We start from the raw sequence: 16,721 nt of genomic DNA on the forward strand, positions 1-16,721 counted from the left end.
GTTTTCATGAACGTTAAAACTTAGTGCTTTGCTCCCCAGGAAACAAATGGCCCCATTAGGGTCTCTACCCATAACCCTCTTCCTCTGAACCTTTTGGGAAGCAGGATATTGCACAGCTATTGCTCTAACATGTTTTTCAAATTACACATTTTGGCTTTTTTCTCTATTCATGTCTATTTCTGCAATTTACATCATGACTTCTAACTTTAGATGAATGTAAACCACATCTGTCTCGTGCCTCCTCTGATTGTGGAGGAGCAGAAAAAAGGCTCCTCGCACCGAGCCAGTCATTAATAAAGCCCACAAAGCAGTGATACAACAGCCAGTATTCAATCTGCAAATGGTTATTTATTCTCCTGAAGTCCTGCAGCCGTTTCTGTGCTCTGTTAGTGTTTGAAGTTAATTGGAGGCAAACTGTCTGTTCTGCATGAAACACTCCATCCAACCCCTCTGATTTTCCAAAGCTCCATACTTTTATTCGGATCAATACACGACCACTAGAATTTTCTTGGAGTTATTAACTAGCCAAATATTTGGAACAAAATGGCTGGTTGACTTTACAGGACTAATGAACAACTGAAAATAATAATTCAAGAGACAAACACTTGAAGGAAAGCAGCCACGTTTCTCTCTGTTCATGGAGGAGTTCTGACGACGTGCATGCTGTCAATGGCATTAGAAACTCAAATTCCTTCCTAAACTGGGCATTTTGACTTTTCCATGGACATTTACATGGCCTTATCTCAGAAAAAAAAATACTAACAGCATGTAAATTATTTTAACTATGCTGTAATAGCATTTTGAGGAGCAGAGGAAGCTGCTGTATCGGGGTGTCTATTGTGAGCCTGAGGAGGGTTTCAAAGGAGTCCCCGCTGTGTCAGGAGGGGAAAGGCGCTCTCTCCCCGCGACACTTTAGGCATCATTACCTTGGGAAATGAAAGGTATTGATGGAGATTACACAGGGATCTCCCTCTTCATTTTCCTGACAAAGTACAAGGGCCTCTTTGAAAGGAGTTCAAAAGACAGGCAGGCACACAGAACTGCAGCAGGTACCAGCCTTTACTTCTGAAGAGTTGACTTCAGAGTCTGCTTAAATAGACGAGAAATTGTAACAGCTATTCTGTAACAGTTCATCCAGCTCCAGCTCCCCCATCTGCAAGCCTTCCAAGGCTCCATCCCGGCTCCAATTCAATCACCACAATGTTGTCGTGTGAGTGCTGTGGGGCAGAGCCATCGTCTCAGAGTGCGATGTGACATCGTCTCTGTGTCAGCCCTTGAACAACACCAGTTTCCAGGAGACTTTCATGACCCCATCCCCTGAAACAAAAGCCATGTGAGATTGAGACAGCATGGCAGCAAGGAGAAAAACACTGCCAAGGGTTTTGGGGGATTGTGTTCCCTGTGGAGGTGGAGAGCTTAAACCCCTGTGGGCCCTGCTGTGGTAAAGGAGTTGTGGGAGGGGATTTAAGAGTAGCCAGGTGGAGTTGCTGCCAGCTGTAGTCACCAGGGACAGTTGCCATTAGTCCTTCTACGCTGCTTTAAACCTCCCTGAGACTTGCTCTGACACTGCACTGGTGACTGTGGGGGTCTTTCTTTCCTCTGAGAGTAAAACCACACTGAGCGTATCCCTCTTGCTCTGCACACATCCGCTAGAACTCCCATGTCACCATGCCATCCGTGGGCTTTGTGCTGACAGTAACACCATGGTGTGAGAGCAGCAGCCAAAGGACTGGAGACACAGAAGGAGTATCTGTCTGGCTGTTGAAGGGTAAGGGAGCCCTTTTCCCTCAGAAGTGTTGCAATAAAGATATTACTATTTTTAAAATGGCACCAGTGGAAAAGCAACAAAGGGATTTGTTATATTTCTGATGAATGCTGGTCTGTTTGGGAGCTCTTTGCAAGAACAAACATCAAGGATCTCAGAAATGTTAACATTTGCAGTGTTTCTGGTTATATGCACAGGTTTTGGGGGGTGGGTGTAACAAAATAAGCCTTGGGCTTTTAAAAATGGCTGTTATTGATGTCACAGCACAAAATCAACAAGAAAAGGGGCCAAAAGTATTTGATTTAGGCAGCAAAACATCTCTTCTCGTTTTATCCGAAACAAAGCATACATTAAACCAATAGAGTTATTGCACCAATCTCTCATTTAATCTTCTAGGATCATAAAACTTTCAGTTTCTCTGTGGGGCTGTTCTAGCCACAAACAGCACTTGAGATTTCTGTGTTTATAAAACAGAACCCACCTCTCTTCTTTGAAATTGCTTTGGCTCCTTAGTCGCCATCCAAACAATCTTTTCCTCAGCAGGCAAACAAGCACTTATTTTACAGTCAGTGAAATATGTTTCTTTCAAAAAGGATACAGAAAACATTTTCTAGATATTTATTCTTTTTTTTCTTAAGAAATAAAAGAGAAGCAATGGTTCATATGACTTCTATTTTAGTTGTTTAAAAAAATTGTTACAAGGCTCCATATTTTAAATGGAAATTTGATCTTTACAGTTTTCTACTAAATGAGGCATAAAAGTATTATATGTTAGGTGTTGAAAATAATGAAAGCTATCAGAAGTACAGTTTAAAAGCATGTCTGTAGAGACTTTATGAAGAGGAGAAACCTAGTGATACATTTGTGTAAAATAATGAACAGTGCAGAACAGGCCAACCAAGCGTTCCCGTTTCTTCTTTGCTTATGATAAAGGAATGGGGAGAGCTTTTGAAATTGGAAATACTAATTTTCTTCAGATTTGGAAAGTGAAATGGAAATATAACCATTCAAAGCTCAGAGGAAGAAATACCTCCAGCTTTACTGCCAGCTGATCACAGAGCACCACAGGATATCTGCAAGTATCCAAAAATCCACTAAAACTTCCCATGGATAATGCACCCATCTAAAAAACTGTGTCAGGATGAAAAAAAAAATAGGAGCTAAACAACTTCCTGTCTAAAGAATAAACTGTCTAAAAGGCTAGGAAAAGTTCCCCAAGGCCCTGTATCACCCTAGGAGTGTATTAGAGAGGATTGAATCCAGTGCTGGTGGCTATTAAAGGCAAAGTCTTGATGAAGTCTGACTCTTCATAGGATCCAGAATATATTTCCTTTAAGTAAACATTTGGGTCCTACTCATTTCTTTCCTTAGGAATATCAGGAATAATGTGTCGTTATTCCCAATGTAGCTGGAGCTGTCCCCAGTGAGCCAGAAAAATGGTCTTGCCTCAAGAAAGATTCTGAGTTTTCTCCCACTGTTTGTAAGTTGTCTTCTCTATTTACTTGCACAAACCCCTGTGGAGCCCTGAGTATGGTCTGTCTGTGGCACACTCACGACATCTTCCTGAAATGAATCAGGATAACTCCCTCCTTCCTTTTATGAGCATGTTGATGCTTTTGATCCATGTTGGGTGTTTTTTGCTGTTCCCAACGCAGTGTGTTTGCTCAGATCCCTTCACAACTTGTGAAGTACAGAAATGTGTTTCACTGAATGGTGAAATCATTCATTAATAAGGAGCTGCCCCTTATGAAGGCATCACCAGGTGGAATTAGAGTGTCCTTTGTGCTGAGCCTGTTCACGATGACAAGCCTGACTTGATCTATGTGGTTTGTGAAGGAAAAGCTACCCAAAGCTCTGGCACTTGAGGGTGCAGCTCTGAACTGAGATTTTGCCAGCAGCAGCAGTGAAGCCTCCTCAACAACAGTAATTATGTATGTGATGGGAGGCAGGTAAAGGCTGCTTCTCACTTCCCACCTGAATGATGAAAGAAGTGAGGTATAAAGAGATTAAAAGGAATACCTGAAGATGGGTATCTCCCAAACCCAGCAGAGTCACTCACTGTTCAGTGTTCCTGAAAATTCAGAACAGTCAGGCATGACTTGGGGTGCCCTAAAATATTCTCAACCCAAGACCAGTGAACTGGACTGAGATAAGCATCTGTTCCTGTCTCTCTGAAACTGCATCTTCCAGCACAGCTGCCCCATAGCTGTCACCAAAACAGCAGGACTGCAGGGTGGTCCCATACCATAACTTAATCTTTTTTCAGGAAATTAGACCCAGCAAGGAAAGAGAATCTTCAAGTCAAGGTCTTGGCCCATATTCTCTCGCTGTCCCTGTCTGAAGTCTCTGCCCTACAGTGCGGACAGGAGGCCCACACATCACACACACAGCTGTACATTACCTGGCACAGGCTGGGATTTGGTCACTGTGTAGCTGCAGCAGCAAGGACCTCTGGGAGCGTGGGATAAGGTTCCTTGGGAAAACTGAGCCTCACTATCTCAGCAGTGCTGGTCCTCACCCCTGCCTGATTAAAGTTCCCTCAAAAGGCTGACAGAAGTTATGTGTTGGAGTGAAAGCTCCTCTGGACTCAGGCCCAGAGGGAAGCCAAAGCACAGGGGTTGAATTAAAACCTTTGGACAAGCTGAGATACATGAAGCCACACCAAAGTGAAATAGAAATACAGATTTTTTAACTTTTAGTAGAAATATATGCTAAGTGTCTTAAACATTAAAAAGCTGTAGCAGAGACCTTAAACACAGTTCTTACTGCAGCAGAGTTACCTTTTCACAGAACTCTTTAGTTTAGACAAAATATAGATAGAATTATACTGTTCACATTTTTTAGATAGAGTGTTCACATAAACAATAAGAGCTGATAGAAACTGTATACACAAATCTGTGTAATACCTGTGTAACACTAGTGTAAGGCTTACGACTGGTAGAATTAGACCAGGATAGGTTAAGAAAAAGAAAACTAGAATCATGTGTTAATCTTATTGGTTAATTAGCAAATATAATCCACACTTCTGTAAGAAAAGATAGAGAGCATATGGAAGAAGAAGCTGTTTTCTGCCTGCTGTTTGCTGTTACTGCTTGCCTTTATCATGTAACCCCCTTCGAACTCTGCCTTCAAGAAAGCTATGAGACTATGAAATAAAGAACTTAGCAGAACAGCAGCCTCCTCTGCTCTATTGCCCTGGTCTGAGAAGGAAGGGTAACCCATCCAAGCTCAACAGTTATGGACACATTTTTCACTGCAGGAGCAAAGGGCAGCACAGTGCCAGGGGTGAAAGCAAGAGTCAGCAGTTTCTCTCCTGGCACACCACAGCTGGTTGTCTCAATAATGGTAGAGCTTTACTGGGTAGGAGACATCAGAGTCTTCTCAAAGATGATCTCAGAATGCAAAATGAACAGGATCCCAGGACCTGGGATCCATGATAAATTCCACTAATTTCTCCCAAAGCACTGGTTTTTCAATATTGCCTCCTACAAACTAATTAAATACATATTTTTAAGAGATAGCCACCAGAACAAGCCACTCCTTGCACTCATATCTTCCCCTGGAGATGCAATGAGCAACAGGAGAGCTTGTCTGGGAAATACAGAACACATCTGAATCCCTCCAGAGTCTTGCTCATTCTCCTGCTCTGCAGTGTCTGTGAAAACAAGGAGGCTCAGTTGTGCTGTCCAGTGTCATGTCTGAGGGATGTCTGGGATGCTGACAGTGTTGCAGCAGTGCTGTACCATCAGAGCACAGGTAGGGGAGAAATGGGCCAGCTTCCCTTTCAGTGGGGGCTGCTGGCTTACACCACACTGCTGCTCTGGGACAAGTACTGGAATGCCACCCCAGCAAGGAGGCACTTAGCTTGAAAACAATAACCAGCTCCCACTGTCAAGTATAAAAGGTGCAATCCTAGTCTCAGATGTTAATCTGGTTTCAAACAGCAACTGAGTGGAGGATCAAGTACCCTGACACAGCGACATTCAGCACAACTCTATCTCCTGGTGTTTTGAGCAGGATAATGCCATTACTGAGCACAATGCTGCTAATCTCGACTCCACTCTTTCCACTGACGGGGAGAACATCAAAGCTTTAACATCTGCACCTCCTGCCTGGTATCTGTCTACTGTCTCTCTCCACTCCTCTCCCTGTTCCCAGTCCATTTTGAGCTGAAATCCTTGCCTTATCACATTCAGCAGTTGTCTGATGATTGCAGGAATTAAAGGAACTTGGAGCTGTATCTTGGCGTGCATGACCACATTTCTAAATGTCTGCAAGTCTCTGTCAAGCTGAACTCGGTGCCAGGGTCTCTTTTCATATAATACCTTGGAGTGACTTGGCGTATTCATCACTCTGGAGTGTCCCTGAACAGACCCAGAGTAGCACAGTTTGCATGGAGAGACACAGTCAAGCTGCCTCCAGCCTTCAGAGATCCACAGTCCTAGAGAGGTTTTGTGGACTGTGAAGTAGGATGGCAACCAGGAATGAAGTCCCATACCCATGCTTCCTTCCAACAAGCACTGACTTGTTTATACAGTCCTCTCTGATAATATAGTGTTGGAAAGTCCCAGCCAAAATAATTTCCTTGTCACACTGTAGGGCTGCACCTGTTTGTTAATGCCCAAAGGCATCTATCTCATATTTATTAGCACAATGACCCGTGAATGGAAGGAATGAGCCCTGTATAGCATTGTGGTGACCATGAAACTCAAATAGTCTTAGATGTTATAAAAGGGCTACAGAGATCCAAGAGACATTTTATTAACCCAGCAGGTTGAGCTACCCCAATGCCTACAGTACAACAGAGATAAGGATTTTAAAATCAAATAGACTGATAAGAGTGCACGCCCTTGTAACCCTGGCTTTAAAACATCAAATCTGCACTGCGTTACAGTCACTGCAACAACAACGGTATATTAAATTCTGTTTAGGAACCTCATTTTTAACTTGCTTTCATAGATGACCGGTTATCTGAATGCAGAGCTGAAGAATTTTTGCCACAGGATTAGTTTTTAAGTGGGCACAGGGAAAGGTGTGCATGCAAGAAAGAAGATTATTAATTTATTTCTCCTAAAATGGTGCAGGGTACCAGAAATATCAGAATATGTGGGAGTGTGACCAGACCTGATGAGAACAATGTAACAAAGGGGAGATACGTGCGGAGAAACAGAAAGCAGCTGCTCATTCATCCGTGGAATGGCCCCATAAGGATCCAAGGGGAATCTATGACTTGAAAGAGAACTTGAAGAGACAAAACAGTAATGAGTGCACTGGAAGGAACAAGGAGTTTCTGCCCCAGCTCTTCCATTTGACAGAACACCTGTGTAGCTGCTGCCATGACTGTTAGGGCTTGTTAATGAGAAGTCTCAACAAGAGAAAGAAAAGCTGCTGAAAAATTCCAGGCACTGTCACCACTAAAAACCCTCCCACACCTGGATTTACAAACCACTACTTTTTTGAGAGTCTGGAATAAATATTTACCCCTGAGAATTCAAAATTTGCTTTTCTCTGAGTATTTAGCAGCACTTTCCACATAAGGTCTTCCTCCTAGATCCCCAGCTGATGGCAACACAATTATTGTAAGGCAGTGTGTTCAATGACAATGCTTTTTGCTGCTGCAGCACAGATGACAGGTTTTACAAGCCTCTGGGTGCTGTACTTGTCCTGTCTCACAGAAGAGGAAAGCAAGGCTCAGCAGTCTAAGATCAGCTCATCTGGGATTTAACAAAACTGGAAGAGAGAACTAACTGAAAAGAACTGTACTTTATATCCACAAGGAAGTATAATGTAAGTGCTGTTCTTCAAGGAAAAGTGGAAGGTTGCCTGAACAGGAGCTACACAGGACAGTGAGAAGAAAGTGACTGCTGCACTCACAACAGGGATGGGGAGCGCAGAAACGTGAAGGCAGCACAAGAAATAGTCCTGAGGTTGACTCAGAGAATTTGTGAGGCACCAGGTTCCTGAGGAAAGGCAGGTTTGGACATGATCACTGTGGCCTCCTGTCACTTGTGTCCCTCTGTCCTAGAGAACCATGGTCATGCTGTGAACATACCCAGAGCTGCACACACAAGGCAACACCCACAAGGTGAAAAGTGAAAAACTCCACATTGGTGGAAACTTCTGCCTCATAATTATTTTCACCCGTGAGGGCTTGAACAATGCTGCAAATGCTGCTGCTTTTACTGGTGTAGAAACAGCCATGGATGAGTCAGAACATGGAAATAGCTCAGCTGACAGTGAAACAAAGACCCTGGTCTGCCATAGTGTAGAAGTAGTCACTGTGTTTGGAAAGAGTAGTTCCCAGCTGTGCATTCCACTATACAGAGCAACTGTTCAGAGAACCTAACATTTCTGTAGAACCTTGTTACCTCCTTCAGCCCTTTTGTTCCCTGCAAAACTTCCTTCCAAAGACACTTTCTTCCAAACCAGCACATTCCTTTCCCTTTTTCAGTGTACTTGCAGGGCTTTTTCCCCACTCTGCTTAAATTATTTATTTAATCAGCTCATTTTTCTTCTGCTTTTCTACCCAGTACACACAGGGAATGACAAACTTGAATATTACTTGGCACTCTGGACGGGACTTGATGATGGATTTCTTGGACTGCTTGGCACATCTCCGCTGCCAGATGAAGTACATGTGGTTGCAGTTGGAAAGGATCCCAAACGTCCTCTCAGAGGCTGGTGGTTTCTCATACACCACTTCCATACAGATGCTGCACACCTTGGCCTGACTGTCCTGGAAAGCAAAGGCCTTCTCCATGTCGAGCTCAAATGTTGCCATGCACATCATCTTGTGAGCTTTCCTCTCTTCTTGGTTGGAAGGTTGAAGCACTTGCAGCCCACATAGCTCACCCATGACCTTGTGGAGGTACAGGCAGCACTCTCCCAAGTGCCACATTCCCTCCAACATGTACAGACACAGCTGCTCCCTGTCACCACAGGAGCTCCCAGCGACCGGATCTTCCAGTCCACTGCAAAGTGCTTCCAAGTAGTAATGGGGTTTCACTTCCTGATTTTTATTTTGGTCACTGCACCACACCACAACCCTGAGGGCACCACGCCTCTGCTGCTCTTCATTCAAGCCACAGATTTCTGTCCCTGAGCGCCCTCTTCTTCTGCTTGCTCCGTGTGGTGGTGGGCCCACGCTCAGGGGCTGTGGGGGACTGCCAGGGGCAGCACAGTGGCTGTGGCTCCCCCCAGGGCTGTGAGCCTCATGTGATCACACCTGTACCAAGCGCTGTAGGCACACTGTCCCTTCTGGTAATACTTGAAGACAGTGGAGGATTTGCTTGTAGGCAAATCATGTGAGAACAGATACTTGTTTCCCTCCCAACGTGCTCTCTGCACACAGTACCTGCACATCACCTGCTCCGTGCTCATCGTGGCAGCGCAGTCCCTGGCCCCTGGCTGTTGAATACGGAGTCCAGAGTACAGCAGCAAGAACAACCAGAGGTGCAGCAAATGAGACCTGCAAGGAGGCACAGAAAAAAGTGACTTGATTTAGTCTGGGGGAAGAGGTGCATGATAATACCTTTCATATAGGTAAAACTGCAGTATAAAAGGTAATAAACTATTATCTGTGTCTGCCAGGAGACAAGAAGTGATAGGTTGCAGTAAGGGAGATTTGGTTACAATTAAGAAGGGCTCACATTAGACTGTGTGGGAAGCAGATGAAACCACCATCATATGAGCCTTGGAAGAGGTGAGACACCCTGTGATCAGGAATGGTTTAGCCAAAGAAGTTCCATCTCCCTCACATTTATTTCCTATGATCTTTTCTTATACTATGCACATGATGAAAATACACCAGAACCTCTCCCCACTCTCTGGGAGATGTGTGAGCAGTGCTTTAATAGCTGTGTCTCAGAGAGAAGCTCTTGCTGGGCTGTTCTAGCTGCTTGGGTTGCAGTGACATTAGCACATGTCCTTTTAATGACATAATTAGAAAAACCAGGATTCCAAATGAACTGGAATATTATACTGGGTATTAGCAACTCAGCTCTCACTGATTTTACATGAAGCCAGTTGGAATTTCACACAACAGACTGCAGTGCCAGGCAGACCTTACAAAGACTGTAATAAGACATCTTTGCCACTGTAGCAATCTCATGTTGCTGCACTCCTTGAAGCAACAGACCGTTTCAATCAGTTCTTGCCATGGTAGTTTTGTTACCTTACCTTTACTTAATTGGTTACTGCAGGGTTGTCTTGGAGACCTGAGATCTGCTCTTTGAAACCACTGGATTCTTATATGCAACCTAGGAAATAGAAACGGGATTTCACACAGCAAAGTTGTCAGTAACAAAACTGGACCAAAAATGCTGAACCACTGCATAAGCATTAGCTGGGGTCTGGCAACACAGCCGCCTGCTGAGCTCAGCCGTGGAGATTGGCTCCCAGCAACTGAAGCCCTAAATTATTATTTTAATATATCATGTCTGAATTCTTATCTGAAGTCAGCTGCCACTGCTGAAGGCAAGTCAAACTTTACCCTGGCCTCATTGCCTGGGTTTGCTATTTCTGTATGTACACTCACCAAACCCTCAGGTTTGACTGCCCCCTCCCCAGTTTCCACATGCAGATCTCTTGCTGATTCCTCTTTGAAGGTTTTTGTTTCTGGTGCTCAAATCTTGGCTGACAGGAGTGCAGCCATGCTGTGTGCTGATTGCAGCTGGCAGGTGGATTAGAGCTCATTCAGATGTCTGTGAAATGCCTCTGCGAGACAGAAATGGCAGAACAATGGATTATTTCATCATGAAGAGCCCAGAAACTGATGCAGAGAGTCATGTTGAGGAGACAAACTGAGGAGCATGAAGACATAAAGCACATTTTTACTTCCACAAGCCTCACGAGATCTTTCCAGCTCAAAGTTTTGGGGATCTGCTGCCAGCTCCCTTCCTCCTCACCTAAGCTGGTTGATTTCTCCAAGGTACAGGATGTTCTCAGTTTTTTTCCAAAATGTGTGGGAGCTACAGTTGCCAAGTAACAAAACCTCATCACTCTTATCCTGAAATGCATAATTCCTCGTTTCTCTGTTTCATGGAATGGATGGATGAAGCTGTGATCTATGACACTTGTTCAGTATCAGGGTCATTTAGACTCCAGTCTTGCCCCTGGATAAATCTGTTGGATACAGAGTTCAGGGTGAGGAAGGGATCTGACTGCCCTTTTGTCTCTCACCTTCAAAAACAAAACTGGGGATGCATTTCACGATTCACTGAACTGACTCAGTGACCAGTGTAATGAGATTACATTAAGAATACAGCGATGCTGCAGCCAGAGAGAGGCAGTCTGACACTTTTTTCAAGAGGTGTCCTTCCTCCTCACCTACTGAAAAGCACTCATGTGGTTGATCCCAAGCAAGGTCAGAACAAAGCAGATAGATCCCACTCCTTCACAGGAATTAGGAGCAAAATTCAGCTTATTGTGGTATTTGTGAAACTAAAGGAGGTCCACAGAAGGACAAACAAGATGATGAGGGATGAAGAAGCTTAGGAGACATGACTTGAGGCAGGAGAGAAGAATGCTGGAAAATGAGGACAGCATCAACATTTGTAAAATGAAGAAGGCCCTAGGTAAGCTCTGGTTGAGCTGCTGCTCAGGAAGTTCATAGTCCTGGAACCGGCTGGCATTTGCTGACTCTAATAGGGGGTTGGTTTTAACAGATAAAAGGAAGTGCTTTTTTACACTGTGGAATTGAACTTCTGGAACTGGCTGCCATGGGAAGCAGACAGAACTGTCAGTGTCAGGGAGTAATTAGACAAAATCACAAACAAAAAGTCTAGACATAGACACTAAATGCCCTCGGCAGGGATGTCCACTTTAACACAGCTGATGTGACAATTGTGGCTGCTGTTAGAGATGTGAGGGGAACAGATGACTAAAGTGGCCAAGCAAGTGTGCTTTCCCTAAATAGCTTCTTTTATTGCCTCAATCTACAACAGAGTACTGGACATGATGGATCCAGGCTTGCTGTTATTTCTTACTTGTCTCTAATCTGATAGAGGCTCTGTTCCTCCTGCACCATGGCAGAGTTCACTCCCCTTTGATCCTGCTCCCAACAGAGCCAGCAATCTACCCCAGGTTACATGAAGAACCGTGTAACCTCCAGATTTCATCCAAGGGTTCATCCTCTCCTGAATATCTTGTTCTGTGTCCTAATTTCCTTCTTCCTTCCCTACACCAGCAAGAAGCACCATGTGGCTGAGCTGCTTGTGAATCTTGAAGATGAGCAGTGTCTGAAAGTTGGTGACACATTAGCAGAGTGACACAATGACAACTTCATGCCTGTGCACTTCAATAAGCTAGTTATAAACAAGAGGGTTTCTCCTCTAATGTTCCCAGTCCTTGCTACCACACTGGAGAGGACTGGACTAATGAAGATTTCCTCCTGTGAGCTCCATGAGGCATCTGCACTCTTCCTTCTGAACTCATTACAGTGAACAGAACATAGACCAGAAAAAGCATTCTTTGCTGGCTATAAATCACGAGTGACACTAAGATATTGCTATTAGCAGCAGAAAAATGCTTTCCTCCCCCAACCTCATCCAGCCCCGTGTACATTCAACACTTTGGCAAAGGGTGATGGGGTGTCTGGATGGAAAATTAAATAGAAGTTGTGTTGTCTGAAGATAAACTGGTACCTCCCTCGGTGTGAGTGACTTTGTCTTTTTCTGATTTGTCTTTTAACTTAAAAAACACTGAGACTAGAGATAAGGATGAGCTTTAAAACCCTAGCCTTTGTCCCCTCCCAGGCTCTCCTGAACAAATCCTGTCTCTGAAATGAGCTCAAAAAGATAAATATTCTGGCAGTAATATGCAATATTATTTTTGGCACTCGAAGAATCTCAAGCTAGATAAGGGAAAACTGAAAGGAAGACAAAGCTTTGGTTTTTTCAAATGCAAGGGACCAAATTCTGCTCACCCACATGAACCCAGAATCCTTTCTTTTTTTCCAGATTATTGCAGTAATTCCTGATTTTCACCAGAGTAGCTGATTATGGGGCCTTATTTAAAACCCAGCACATTCAGAGACCCTGGTGGAATCACACAATAACAGAACTGAAAGACAAAGGCATGCGAAGACAGCGCCAACTCCCCAGCTCCTGCCCAAAGGCTAATTTGGTTTCAGACCATGTTAGCTGTTAACAATGATAAGATTAACACCTGATATCAAGGGAAAGGCTGAACTGTCTTCGATCTCCTTCAGCAGAACAGAACTCATTCCAGCCCCTCCGGCATATTAGCATTTGCTAGAGGAACGGCCTCTTTCCTGGACTAGTATATATTTCCCTATAGAGCCTTTGTGCAAAGCTCAGAGCAGTGTTTCTGCTGATACATTTGTGAGTGTGTTGAATAAAACATGTGCCATTTGACATTGTTTGCTTGGGCTTCCATGGAGAATGGGAGAGGGCACCTATTACTGTAAGGCAGAGAGCCATGAGGGGCTGAATTTGGCCTTTCTAGGAGCAGGATGAAGCTCAGAAAAATGCAGGAGTGTGTCACGTTTTTGATTCTGAGAGAGCCCTGACCAAAGGACCCAGCTTGCCCTGCATTGATTTAAGTGCCAGCTGTCCATATTGCCTTAAAACAAGGAAAAGTAAAAAGCCCAAACCTTGGCTCTCTGTACGTGCATTACCTCGTTCCAGACATGTATGCTTTGGAAATTAAATGTGAAGGGATTTTCAGAACAAGCTAAGTGTTTTAGAGGCAAAATTTCTAGTGCTCAGAAAGGCTCCTGTGTCCAAAGCACAGCCTGTGCTCTGTGAATTTCAGTGTACTTTGTCAAGGCTGGAAGTTTGATAAGAGACTCTGGTTCTCAAGAGCTTTTAGAGCATCCTGTTCTAGGCAACAACAGTTATTGATGCTGCTGGTTTTAAACTAAGAAGTTGCCACAACTCAGCTGTTCTTGGATTTGACTGGCATGTGAGGAATGGTTGCATGGAATAGCTAGAGGCATTACCATGTGTTGTGTCTATTCAAAGTTAATAATTTTCTAGGCAATTAAGAACTGTTCCGTGGTACATTTTGTAATACAAGATTTGTATGATGTGACCAGAAGGAGTGTCCTAGCATAAGAAATAGGATATTTCTAAGGGAATTCAGAATCTCCTTCCTAAAAGCTGTGAAATATCCTCGGGTCAGTTCAGTGAAGCAGCATATTGAGAAGGATGTCAGCAAGAATCAGGAAGAGCCCTAGAGGAAATTTGCTTGCCCACCAGGAACAACACTGCCTTCCAGATAAGCTTTCATGAAACACTTGTTCATTTTCATTTCTGTCACTGTGTCTCCAGCTCTGTAATGAAATACCTTATCCCTGTCAGCTGTTGTGCCAGTGACAGGAGTCATTCTGTCCCACGTCAGTAACACCAGGGCCAGCACTGCAGAGAGGAGCCCAGCTGGCCAGGCAGTCACAGATGTGCCTTTGACAAGGAGCAAGCATGGGAAGATGACTCCAAGATTATCTGTAACTACTAAAGGATACGCCCTTGACACCCATAGAGCAGGGTCATACCCTGTCCTGAGCTCTAAATAGTTAAAAAGCTTTAAAAGCTGCTGGTCTTTGGTTTCATGGAGCTCATCATGGCAGTAAGGCCATCTTTAGCAGAGTGTTAATATTTGGGGAACCTTCATCTCCAACCAATTTCTGTTTCATGGAAACAAATTAATTCTTGTCTTCTATGCAGTCACAATAGTCAAAACATACTCTTTATCTGCTGTGATCACCCCTTGTTAAGCAGCTTTTCTTCCTTGCTCCCCGCCTTCTCTTGTTCTGTTTGGTACTGGACACTAAGGCCACTTTCCCTCAATAGAGGCGTCGTGGTTTTCCACAGGAATGGGTATGCACAACTAAGAGCTGTTTTCCTTGCCAGCAGTGGGTGTGGAAGGTTGTAACTTTTTCCAATGGCAAGTAAAAAACAGCGAGCTCACTGGCACAAATCTATCAGTGAAGCTGCACAAGTGTATTAAACAGAGCAAACAAGAACTTGCTGTTACCCTTCAAGTAAATAGTTTCTCCTTCTCAGTTTGCTCCAGCATAAAAATTCCTCTGCCCTGTAAATGCCACTGCCAGTATTTATTTTTTAAGAACTTGGATCTGTTTATTTATTTATCCATATTTAGTTTAAAAGTCTGGGCTCAAAATTAAACAGTCATTCATAATGTCATTATCTGCCTTGCTCTGCAGTCAGATACCGTGTGTGGTGTCACAGGACAAAACCTTTGGCAAGGCCTCTAGAAGAGCAATTTAGCTCCTCATCCATCTTGCCTGGCAGCATGATTGGCTTCCAAGCTTGCACTGCTAAATTTGTTATTTTACTCTGACTTATATTATTGAGTGTTAAATCACTTTTTGAAGTGTTTATTGGTAATAGTTGAATTCTTTCCACCCATTTGAGCTACTTTTGAAACATAAACATTTCCTTGTATATTGGAGATTGATGGAAAGGTGGGGAGAGTTCCTCAGGAGGATGGATTGTAGAAATGACCAGCTCATTAAGTAGGGACAGATTGTAGAAATGACCAGCTCATTAAGTAGGGACAGAATTTACCAGGGCTGTGGAGGAGAATATCCTCCCCCTTCCGTCAGGATGAAACAGCAAACTCCCTCTGCCACTCCACAGCACTCACATGAGCAGGGTTAACTTGTGTCTTGGTTCTCCCATCATGTCTTGGCCTGTCAGGAAGCAGAGGACCCGTTTACTGGAGCACCAATGACTTCCTGACAGGATCTTCATAGATCCTGAATTTCCCTGAATAGAAAGCCAGGCTATGATCTGCAGGATCAGGTGCTGAAGAGGTTATTAGGCATCCATTTGCCCATGCTTCCAAGTGTGAAGTGTGGTATTCAGCCCCTGCCTGGCACCGATGTCTCTTGGGAAGGAACCAGAAACAACTTTCTTACACCTATTTAGGAAAATGGAGCAGAGGATCAGAGATCAGAAATAAACAAAGAGCTTAAAATCTAGTGTGGCAGTTGGAAGCTGAGCTGGAGAACAAGGGCCAGAGGCAGGTCAAGCTGGAGAGGAGGCAGAATTTCAAATAAGCCCTTTGGCAATTGATCTCTTGAGGACCCAGATGTGACAGCCCAGCAGCCTGATCCAGGCCAATGTACTCAGTACTGCAGGTCTTCTTACCTCTTGTCCTTGCTTCAGTGAAGACCTACAAATCAAAGTTTTTATTTCCATTTTATTTTTAATGAGGAGGTCTGTTGAGTCTCTTTCCTACATCTGGGAGTTACTTTCCAATCTGATGAACACTGACTTTTAGAGATGACACCAAGATCACAGTAGCAATCAAGGCTCCTTTGATGGCAGAGCTAAAAATACACTCCCCAGCTGACACAAGCCTTCAGGAGGAGAACATACAGTTTGGTTGGAAAGAATATATCTTCCTTAGTCTCCATGCCTTCTGCCAGAGGACACCACATCTGTGACAACCGTGCAAGCAGGTTACATCTGTCTTCTGAAATGAAGCAGCCGTGTACAGACCCATACTACTGCCAGCCTCAGCAGGAGGAAAGCTTTAAACCCTCTGAGTGCCTTGCAGAATGGTTTCGTTGACAGTTTTGCCTCTCTGGTCATGTTGGCATCTGTCAAGTTATTACATGGCAGGAGCCACATCTTAGGGTCTTTAGCAATCCATTAGGTTCAGTTTCAGTCCTGTTAATCAGCTGCTCCAGCTCTTTCCTATCTGTTTCCCTTCCTGCTCTCCTCCCTGCTAATTCCCGGGTGCTGGCACTCAAGTCCTGCCTAATGAGGCATTCCCAAAGCCCTGCTTCTGCACTTGTAAAGGAGACTGTGGTAAGTAGTGCCACTGCCACCTCCTGGGCTTTCTGAGGACTTGAGCACATCCCGTGGGCTGCAAATGCACATTTATGCAAATGCTGGGCAAGAGATCATGGATTGCCCAGCTCAGTCTGTGCCAGCCCACTCCCTCCCCAGGTCAGAGGAGTGAT

General features: G+C 44.2%; 1 pseudogene; it reads right to left on the reverse strand.

The window, feature by feature from the left end:
- Positions 1 to 4,883: 4,883 nt before the first annotated feature.
- Positions 4,884 to 9,377, reverse strand: LOC104689583 (annotated as a pseudogene).
- Positions 9,378 to 16,721: the final 7,344 nt, after the last annotated feature.

Source organism: Corvus cornix, chromosome 13, assembly GCF_000738735.6.
Source record: "Corvus cornix cornix isolate S_Up_H32 chromosome 13, ASM73873v5, whole genome shotgun sequence".
Taxonomy (NCBI): domain Eukaryota; kingdom Metazoa; phylum Chordata; class Aves; order Passeriformes; family Corvidae; genus Corvus; species Corvus cornix.